General features: G+C 42.0%; 1 non-coding gene across 1 annotated transcript; it reads left to right on the forward strand.

Annotated features, from left to right (window-relative positions):
• Positions 1-11134: 11134 nt before the first annotated feature.
• Positions 11135-11208, forward strand: trnat-ugu (transfer RNA threonine (anticodon UGU)). The gene has a single exon. It is a non-coding gene; the product is annotated as a tRNA-Thr (tRNA).
• Positions 11209-11725: the final 517 nt, after the last annotated feature.

Here is an 11725-nt window from a genome sequence, read left to right on the forward strand (position 1 = left end):
GCTTAAAGCGTTTGCACACAGTGGATTTCCCCCTCTTATTTTCAACGACTTTCAGTTCTCCAGAAGCTATTTTTCTTTTAATGTCCTCCATAGCGCTTCCAGCCAACTGAGCTCGGCTGCACTGATCGCACGTGTTTAATGTAAAGTTGTTCGAATGTTCGATATGCGTGCGTGCGCACCGAGCATGCACAGACCACAGATGCACACAGATGCATGCTGCACGGCATGAGGCACGAATAACCTACCAACATTTTCATTTATGCATATTCAATTATTTATGTTTTCCACAAAAACTGACGTTTGCAATGAACTGAAACCTGTCCTCTGGCTGTTTATAATTTTCACGATGTCTGCTTGCTTTCAAGCCCGACCCGAGTCCGACAAGACATTCTAATTTTTTGTCCGAGTCCGGCCCGGCCCGTCGGGTTCCGACTGGGCCCGTCGGGCTTCGGTCGGGTTGCCTTGCTCTATTCACCACTCAACAAGCATACTAATAGCGGCAGCCAGGAAAACCCATGGCACCTGTGACGTCACACGGAAGCCCCGCCCCCAGTTTGGAATTCCAGGAAGGATTTCCAAGCGGCAAATTCAAAATCGCAAATTTCATGCGTTTATGAAATGTTTTGGTGTAGAGTCCAATGATCATTATTGTTCCTCTGTGTATGTATTATCATTATGTATTGGGTGTGGTGTCGGCTTTCTGTAGGCCTTTAACTCAGTCTGATTGTAATTTAGCTAATGATCCGATCCTTTCAGTGCCATGTGACCCCACTCAGTGATTGACAGGTAAAGCAGCCAATAGCAGCAGCTCAGCACATGACGTCCACTGCAGGGCAGCTGGCAGAAGATGAGACTGTGCTGCTTCTAACTTTGTCTCATCAGTTATTTTCTGTGGAAATAAAGCTGAAATGGCAGCACAGCTGAGCTCTCTACATGCTCTGAGTGTGAAAAGCCCACAACAACCGCAGCTCCATGTCCCAGTGACACACAGTCAAAGTTGCACAGTCATTACCTGGTGTTTTATTTAGCTGCTGTGTCCTCAGCTGGAGGAATTTAACTGACTACTCTCTTTTCCTCCTTTCTTTAGACTAACTGAACTCTGACCCCTGCTCCTGCTCTGACTGGTGAGGACCAACCTTTACTTCCTTGATGGTTGTGTTCCTGCTACCTGCTCTGTGTCATATGAAGTGGAGCTTCCAGTCAGTGCCCAGCAGACCTTTTCCCTCTCAAACTGCATGAGTGAAGTGAAACATTGATCATTAGTCAGAGGACAGATTTAAGATCAGATTTATTGGTCATGCATACACACAAAATTTGTCCTCCGCTTTTAACCCATCCAGGCTGGCACCTGTTGACACACACACACACACACACACACACACACACACACACACACACACACACACACACACACACACACACACACACACACACACACACACATAAGAAATAAGACTTAATTCTCCCTCAGCAAGTAGACACAGCTTTGATAATTGAGTCTGTGATGCCCTCTGGTGCTACACAGAAGCCATTACGGGACACAACTTACAATTTTGATTGTTAACATTATTACCATCTTTTCATATTATAAGACAGTGATTCTGGATATTCACTGACCGACCAGCATTGCTTCGCTCTGCAGAAGATGAAACGTCGGCTTTGTTTGATTGACGCAATGTGTGAGCTGTGAATGTGAGACATGTGTCAGTGGGCCTCTGAACTTGTGAGGTTTATATGGGGTATAGTTCATACTGCAGACTACATACACACATTGCACATCTCAGTTGAATATCAAGTGTTTTGTCATTGAAGCCTTTATGCCCACTACTTTACTTTACTAGATTAAGTGATGCACTTTGTCAAAGCTTTCAAATCAGTCTGTTTGAACTAAATCTGAAGCAAAAATGAAGTGTCAGAAATCCCTACCCTGATAGTTCAACAAAATGGCTGTGTGATGCAGGCTGAAAGCTACATTTGGATAAGTGATGCAAAATAAAACCCAATGTTAAGTATGACTTTTAGGCGTTTAAGTGTACAACTCATGTAAAAGACTTCTATATATTCATTAGTTATTTAAAACATTGGTTATTTTTTTTATTAATGTTTAACTTACAGTTGTAAAAATAAGTTTAACTTCAGTCAGTAAAAGGACCAAGTATAAGACTACTGAACACTTGGCAGAGGCCAAGTACCTGTATCCCTGCCAAATGCAGGACCTGATCCAACCACTGACAAGAAAGTACTGTAGTTTAGTTTCTTTCTCTTCATCAGCAGATTGTGCGGTACTCTGCCGCCACCTACTGTTGAGGCGCTTAGTACTGCAGTCTGTGGCACAAACTACATCTTAGTTGGGCTTCCTGGTGAAATAAACAAACAAAATTGACATATCTACGCTCTTTTGTGTGTCCCTATTATACTGTAAAATAATCTCTTAGGCTTTGATTATTTGAAAGCTGCAGTTCCTGTCAGGAGGTGTCACCATGAAGTCAAACCTGGAACCACCATCTGCTTGCACTATCTTTCTTTGCTGATATTTTACCTGCGTAGAAGTAAAGGTACTGCTGTAAAATTCCAGTTCATTCAAATTCAGCACATCACATTTATGGACACCTCGGACGAGCTGTGGAACTAAATTGAAAACATACAGAAACAGTACATATAAGTATATACTTTGAAGAATATCAATTCCAAATATAATAGATAAAGAAGGAATGTCACCCACTTACAGAATTGTGAGCATATCAATCAGTTCCACCTTTGCCAATAAAGACATGAGTTTAACTTCTTTCATGCGCCCAAGATACACACAACACTAACTGAAAGAATAAAGTTACATCCTCTCTGTTTTTTGTTTATAACCATCCAAAAAAGACCTAGTAGCGGTCAATTTCTAGTTCATGCTGGCGGCCACAGACTGCAGTGACAACAAAGTGAACAGTAGTTACATTCTAAACAGAAACGTGGACAAAGAAACACTTTTCCAGTTTGCTTCTGCATCTTAGTTACAGAAGCATGACCAAGATGCATGAGTTGCCGTCCTCTCATTTACTTCCACAGGCTGCTTGGTTACCACTGTCTGCTTATCTAATTTTGGTGACTGAAAAGTGGATGAAAAAGATTTTATGATTGAAACATGGTTTACATGAAGAAGAAATAATGAGTAAACTGCTTAGGGGTAAATGTAGTCTCAATTTCGATGAGGACAGATATTTATGCCTGGATGAGGTACGATACTAGATGTATCGTTGAAATCATGTCAAGGGCTCATTAATCCAAAAAAAGTTGCAGTCATGGGAATGTGTTGGTGATGGACAAGAGGCTGAGTACTGTGAACTGGTCGTCCCATACATGGCATGGAAACAATTAGTTTCTCTTGAATGTCCGAGCCAGTGGCTCAAAGGAACTGAACTAACTAATAAAGAAGACTGACTTTGTGCTGGGTACTGCCCTGGAGCTGGTTGTGCACAGGAGAATGCTGCAAAAGCTGCTCAACATGAAGAACAACGCCACACGCTCTCTTCATAGTAATTAAAGAGTCACGTGTGTTCTGTCAGAGGCTTCTTCAGCTTTGCTGCAACATGGAACGATAGGGGCGGTGTTTCCTGCTAACAGCAATAATTCCATGCAATGAAACAACAACATTAGAATTTCACTCTTGTGTTGATAAAATATCATTTCATTCTATTCTATTTCATTCTATTGCATTCCATTCCATTTCAACACAAAACTGGGTAGCCAGGAGGAAACTGCACAAAGGACTGATAGAAAGCTGGAAGTTTGAATACAACTGGGGATGATCAGGTACGTGGATGCAAGCATGCTGATTTCAGAACATGTAAAAAGTGAGGGAAGCGGCACCTGGGGACATGGGAAGGAGACAAGGACAATGAAGACCTCTTTTAGGTGGAAAATAGCAAGACAGAAGAAAAGAAAAAGAATAAAAGTTCATGACCAAACAGGTGAGATGATAAGCCACCTGTATCCTAACATGGTACGGTCAGAATGATCACAGATTGAATGGCTTTTGTACAAGAAAAGCCACTTTCAGTCACCTTCAGACAGAAATACTAATACGACACGGCTATCCAAATAAAACCATCCTGCTGGTCGTTGTTTTATGAAGAGAAAAACAAAGTTTATGAGGACATACTTGGCTTGGCTTATAACAATAGAAGACTTTATAACAGTGAAGACCATAAAGATGCTCAAAGCTAAATTCAAGAAGTAACATTAAGGAAAACAGACTCATTTTCTCAGTTCTCTGATTTGAGTGATAATTGTTGTAATGACAAATAAAACGCGAGAGGTCTTACTTAAGAGTGGACTTAAGAGTACAAATGCTAGTCATGATTGTATTTTAGTTCAATCTTTTTAGTATTTCACTGAGCTGACAAAAGAGCTACTGTAAAGCAGATATCAGAAATGCACTGCTGATAAAGAGTTGTGTTGCATGAATTGTGACAATGACAAACCCAAGCGACAACCACACAGTAGTGCAGACTCAGTACTACTGAGTTTTCCCATCAAAAGAACTTCACTCAAATGCTTAGCCAACTTTACACCACATATGCCATACAATACGTGCCTTAACACAGTACTTAACAGAACAAAGAGATTCGTGGGAAGTCTTTAAAAGCAGCTTCACAGCGGCGTTCTGAGAGGTTATTCAATTTCAGCTTTCAGTACTATGGACAGCGCAAACAAACAGCGCTGTCCGTGGTTCTGCTGAAACCCTACGCCCTTTATCCGAATATCTAATAAATTACATGCAACATGCGCAAACATCTTTACAATAACCAAGGATAACCGATAAGAGAATAACAGTACAGATAGACACAAAGTTGGAATGGGGCATTTTGTTAGTAACAAATGAGCTTCTTGATCCTGTCAGACAGCGTTTATGGAAGGTCTCGGATCCGTTTCTTTTTTCCCTTTTGTATTTTTCCTTCTAATTCCTCATCATAAATTCCCAAATTTCAGCAACAATAGCTCAAGCTTTTGGCTGCTTGATTTTCTAAGACCAGAGATGATATTGAAAAGTTGCGTGCTCTGTGCCTTATAATCCACCTTCGAATTCGTTTTTTTTTTTCAATCGAGATCAGAGGCAGAACACGTGCGTAAGAGGGTGACGTCATTGGTAGGAACGCCCTTCTCAGAGGTGTCACTTTGATTTCTGTGTGTCCTGTTTCAGTTTGTTCTCAAACTTTTTTGGAGAAGATTTAAAGGGATACAAGGTAATTTAGCGGCAGTATAGCGATCTCTACTGGTCAACCTGAAATTCTACACTGTCGTAAAAATGCCACTGGGTTGTTTTGCATGTTTGTATTATACACATCCACTAACTAAACATCGGGGCGAATGCTGCCGTTGTGTTATTTAGTCAGTGCAGTTAGGTCATCTGATTCACAAGTATAGACTGCCCACGTAAGATACTATAATCAGAGATTTTCTAAAGAGAGAACTCAAGATAATATGCTATAATACTGTTGACCTGCAGGTTGTCTGGTTATGTTGTTGTTGTTGTTGTTTACCTGCAGGTTGTTTGGGTATGTTGTTGTTGTTTACCTGCAGGTTGTTTAGGTATGTTGTTGTTGTTTACCTGCAGATTGTGTGGGTATGTTGTTGTTGTTGTTGTTGTTTACCTGCAGGTTGTTTGAGTATGTTGTTGTTGTTTACCTGCAGATTGTGTGGGTATGTTGTTGTTGTTTACCTGCAGGTTGTTTAGGTATGTTGTTGTTGTTTACCTGCAGATTGTGTGGGTATGTTGTTGTTGTTGTTGTTGTTTACCTGCAGGTTGTTTGGGTATGTTGTTGTTGTTGTTGTTTACCTGCAGATTGTGTGGGTATGTTGTTGTTGTTGTTTACCTGCAGGTTGTTTGGGTATGTTGTTGTTGTTTACCTGCAGGTTGTTTGGGTATGTTGTTGTTGTTGTTTACCTGCAGGTTGTTTAGGTATGTTGTTGTTGTTTACCTACAAGTCGCTTTGAGGTCCGTTTCACGAAGCAGGTTTACTGAAAACTCTGAGTAGATTAACCCTGAAATGAGGGAAACCCTGAGTTTTCCGTTTCACAAAGGGAGGTAACTCAACCCCGAGTAAGAGGGATAACTCTAGCCTGTTTCACAAAGAGAAGTAACTTAAGCTCTCGGTCAGTTACCGTAGTAACAGACTCTCTGAACCTAACCTGGGGGGTATTCCTAGAAGCTGGCTTAGCGGAAAGCCTGGCTTATTTCGCTACTTCTGGCTAAATTTAGCGAGAGTTCCGTTCCATAAAGGTAGCTTATTTGAACGCCCGCTGAGTAACCATAGTAACTTATGCTGCTGAACTAGCCTGGTCCCGGGCAGGCTAAAGTTGAAGCTTAGCTTAGCTGCAACTCAAAAAATGTCCGAACGGCTGAAACGGACTCCGGAAAGAAATGTTCACCAAGAATTCTGCGCTCCCGCAACTCATGTCTTGTCTAAAAAACGAAACAAAAACTGTGGTTATCATATCACCACTTTCACTGTCTCGAAAAATCAATCAGTCGGTGCCAGTGCAACTAAAGAAACGCAACTATACACACGTATTGAACATGAAATTAAATGAGAGAGAACATGGTATTCATTAAAACTAATCAATACCTAACAAACATCCGATCTACACCCACGTAGGACCAGACTCAGAAAAATGGGGGACAGGTAATAATGTTAATGATACAAATTATTTGTACAGTCAAGGACTGTACAAACAAGATATTAGATAAAACGCAGGAATTAAAACATCTTACCATATTAAAAATATGACCTCTATCCTTTCAGGCTGCTGCTCCACATTTACAGTAGCCGATAATGTAAAACAACCCACTGGCTGAAGTATTTGCATTAAGTTCATCATCTCCCTCAGGCTTCCCTAATGTTATCGGTGCACTACACTGTGCCCATGTACGCATCCAAGGCAATTTGTAGAGCACAATTCGTACACAAGGCAATTCAAAGTGCTTTACAGCTACATAAAATCACAGGAAGGCAATAAAATCATTCCAAAAAACAAAAAAAATCATTAATTAATTAATTTAAAAGTGAAGAGTGCAGATAAAATACTTTCAGGTGTCATATGCACATCTAAATAGAACTGTTTTCAGTCTGGATTTAAACATTGTCACATTGTCCAGACCCCTGCTGGACCCGTGGAGGCTGACTATCTAAACCGAACATTTTTCCATATCCTAAATGTTCAGGTACACTTGGGGATAATTGTCCATAGACTCTGAACTGGATTTCTCATTTTGAAAAACACCACATCAACCCCTTTGAGTAATGCTGAGCAATGTTACATTTATGCCCTGTGAAAGCTCATCATTGACTCCTATCCTCCGAGCATAGAGATGATCTGTGATGGAGGTCATTTCATTTCCAACATTGAGGCTAAATGGCCGGGATCAGTTCATGATTCTAGGATCTTCCGAGCATCCTCACTGGCACAGAGGTTTGCACAAGGTGCAAGAATTTTACTTACCTGAAGGAGTGTACTTTTGAAGTAAGGTGTAGCATAGGCAGAATTTTGGTAATGTAATGAGAGGTCAGGTGTAGAGGTCATCTTAAGGAATTTAAAGTGCTCGTCATACTTTATTATAGATAGCCATATAAGGCACATATTGCATCAAATTACCTAAAGTCTTAACACATGTATATCCATCCAACATTTCTCTTATTCTGCAGGAGAGTTCAATGGTGTCCTGCTTGGGGACAGAGGCTATGCATGCTGGCTGTACCTCCTCACGCCATATCCTGATCCAGGAACAAGGGCATGCACATGCACATGCACATGCACATGCACATGCACATGCACATGCACATGCACATGCACATGCACATGCACATGCACATGCACATGCACATGCACATGCACATGCACATGCACATGCACATGCACATGCACATGCTAAAACAAGGGCACGGATAGAAATGACCTTTGGCCAAATTAAATACAGGTTCATTGCTTAAACTTCTCAGGTACCATGGCTGACTTCTCACAGAGCCATCTGTTAAATTAATAGTATACTTCATATTTTATACATTTTGTATTGTGAACAACTTTTCAGGCTCAAGTCTTTCCTCCTTGATTCCCTGCAGGTTGTAGTGCCTGAAAGGACTCAGTTTCTCCTGACACAGTGAGGGATCTATACAGGGACACATATTTCCTTTGATCCTTATTGTTGTGACCTTTGAGTTAGAACTTATTTTCATAATTTAGCATTGACACAGTAGCAGTTTAAGTCAGAGCAAGTGTAAGAAGGCTAAATATACAGAGATAATTTATAACTTTCCACACGTTTAGGTCATGGCACCCCACTGTGAATATAAATGTAAAAAACACATTTCTAACACTTTGCATGAACCGTACAATAATGACAAGTTTGAGTTCAAGTTGTGTTGAATTGTTTAATTATTATTTCATGTTTCTCAAGCTGTGGAGAGAAAACAGAATTAAATACAGTTCACAACACGAAATTCTCCTTTATCTGAATTTATACTAACAAGCAAGACCTTGAAACGGGACACGAAAATCTTATTTCACTCCTTGGCGATAGTTGTCTTTTCATCTGACGACTGTATCTGCCACACAGAAATTCCTCGTTAGTATAATGGACAGTATCTCCGCCTGTCATGCGGAAGATCGGGGATCGATTCCCTGACGGGGAGAGCTCTGTCTTTTATCAGCTGCCTGCCACCAAGAGATGATTGTTTTGATACTCTCACCCATCTTCGGCCTAAATATCAATAGCCCCCTTCAAATAGCCTAACATGAGGCCAGGTTGCTTCGGTCAAAAGCCCTTTCCCATTTACTGTGGTGTTAAGTGCAAACCAAGACCTTATAATCAACAATGTGCCTTTTGCTAATGATTCTGTCCTGCCCAAAGCACTGTAGAAGGTTGTGACAACACAGCTAGTTGAGCAGTGGTCAGAAGATTCTCATGCAAAAAGTGTCTTGGCTGTTTTTTAAGAGGGCTCCTGAGGCAAACAAATAGTCGGCATAGCATTTGGAAGCAAGAACTCTTTGGAGGTAAAGCGGCCGTAATAATCTTTAAACTAGATGATGCAGTGCCAGAATAGCAATACGACATGGTATTGCAAAGCAAGGAGTAAACTTGGGTTGCCTTGCCAGTGAAAATAGTTCTCCAGGAGAAGTCTGCAATGTCAGAAGTGGGATTTGAACCCATGCCTCCAGGGGAGGCACACATCATTGTACAAGTACAAAATCTTTCTGACCCTTATTTGATCCCATACTGCAGGAGCAAGAAACAGCTGTGCTTTGTAAGGGAAAGAGAAGCCAGAGAAGCAGCGAGGAAGCTGCTAAAATGTGTCAAAGCGTGTCGTTGTAGCGCGCGTGCAGTGTGTTGTGTGTGTGGAAGAGCAGAAAGAGTGTAAAAAGACTGAGTCCTGCTGTATTACTCAGGCTGCACTACAGCATCTATTCACAGGTGCGATCCCACTACTGAGCAGCACGGGGGCTTTGCCCTGCTCCGTTTCCCACCTGGGCCGTTGCCCCCCTCCTTAGACAACCTGGTGTTCCCGGGCTACCCCAGGCGCACCATATCGATACCCAACTTAGTGCGGACACCCGATGGACATAGTCCTCTGCAGCTCAGAACTCCTGAGTTCAAGCGATCCACCAGCCTCAGCCTCCCGGTAGCTTGGATTACAGGCGTGCGCCCCCGCTCCCGGCGACAGGTGCTCTCATTCAAGCAGGTTTTGGGCTTTTTGATCCTGACGTCATCAGCGAGCTAATTTGCTGTCGAAGAACGAAATAAAGCATCTTTTAAACGTTAAAGGCTGATCAGTGATGAAACATTTTGACAAAATATGACTGACTGATCAAGTTTGACGTTTGATATCAATGAAACATTTTTCTTTGGTGCTCCGTAAAACCTCAATTTCTGATCAGCTTCAGAGGAGTTTCTCATTTCTGCTTCTTTAACACTGACAGATCAGCTCACCAAACATTTAAAAAGGAATGCCTCTAAATGTCCTCTATCAGGTGTCTCCTTTTTCTACAGTTTTATTTCAGATGTTACACACATTAGCCTGTTCTCAGTCATGTAGAAAAGCAGTTCTCTTCTTATGGGAATCATCTTTATCACATTGAAACACGCTGTTTAAATACACAGATAGGAGCATTTTCAGTGCCAAATATTCAAAGTTTGCTTTGTTAAAGGAGACATATTTTACCTCTTTAAACAAGTTAGAATTGGTCTATGGGCTATACAAAACATGTTCATGAAGTTCTTTGCACAAAATCACTCTCACATAAAGAGATTTCACCAGCTCTATTCTTGCCAGTTTCAGTCTCTCCCAAATTGAGCCGTTTAAAGGGCTCTGTCACTTTTATGCAAATAAGCTGTGAATTAAGGGTTCATTTGTTTTCAGTGCAGAGCTTCTGCAGTCTCCAGCCTGACTCACCTGTGGTGCGTTTCTAGAGACCCAGGTGTCCAGCAGCAGCTCCAGTCTCTGCCGGTGATACCTCCCGGTGGTTTTCACAGCCACGAACAGGTCAGCCTGTGTGAGCTGCTCACCGCTCTCCTCTCCCGGGCCAGCCGCCTGAAATAAGTTGAGAAAACATCCGCGCTCCCTGCAGCCGGCAGCTCCTTCTGGTGTCCGCCAGTGAGCAGAGCATCCCGGCCACCAGCCGACAGGTGACCGCGGCGACAGCAGCGCGAGGTCCCGCTGAGCTGAAGGCGAGCCTCGGTCCCCCGGCAGGCTTCCACATGTTCACTGCGTGGATGGGTTCACCACTTCGCTCATGGACAGAAAAGAAGTGTTTTCTCAACAGCGGGACCTCGCGCTGCTGTCGCCTTAAGATGTTATTATTTACGTCAACATGGTGCCATAACTGTTTACTGCAGTGCTTCAGGAGTGCTGGACTTCTAAAACAGTCTGTACTTGGAGGCACTTCATCTCATGGCTTTAGTTATTCTTGAGGTACAGAAGATTAAACTGAGACTTAATCCGATGTTTTCACATATAGAGATAATTTGAATAACATCATGCCCTGTTTTATGCAGAGATCACATGAATTTCGGAAATAAATCACAAAAACCACTTCCTGAGGTGGATCCAGTTCCTGCTCTTTATTCCTTCATCAGTTTTATGAACCATGTGGTGCTGTGGCTTAGTTGGTCAAAGTGCCTGTCTTGTAAACAGGAGATCGTGGGTTCAAATCCCAACAGTGCCTGTGGTCCTTCAGAGCTAACTATGACTCCGCATGTAAAACAGCTTATTATCAGGGTTCTACTAAATGCATCTCACTGGTCCACTTAATAAAAGTGCATATAAATAGCCCACAGCTTTTAAAGTGTCATTTATGCCTATTTTATGCTTTCGGAGTGTAATTTTACTCCGTTAACATAACAAGTCAATTGGTTAGGGTCAGGGGCGTCAGCTGACCCAATACTATACAGGGGCACAACAGGGGCACAGAAATATGATGGATGCAAAAATTTTTTTGCAGTTATTTCTTTGGAGGAGGTCGTACAGCCGTTCTTGCCCACATTGGTTTCTAAGCCTGGTTTTCACAATCTTGAGCTTTGAGAAGGACCTCTCAACTTAAGGAGGCAGCTAAATTAGCTGTCTCCTTAAGTTGAGAGGTTTTGTGCTTTATTTCCATCCTTCATCTTGCTTAATAAAACGAAATGTCATCAGCTGCCTGTAACTTAGTTTGGTAGCCTACCACAAAACAACCTGAGCCATGT

Source organism: Odontesthes bonariensis, chromosome 2 (genome assembly GCF_027942865.1).
Source record: "Odontesthes bonariensis isolate fOdoBon6 chromosome 2, fOdoBon6.hap1, whole genome shotgun sequence".
Taxonomy (NCBI): domain Eukaryota; kingdom Metazoa; phylum Chordata; class Actinopteri; order Atheriniformes; family Atherinopsidae; genus Odontesthes; species Odontesthes bonariensis.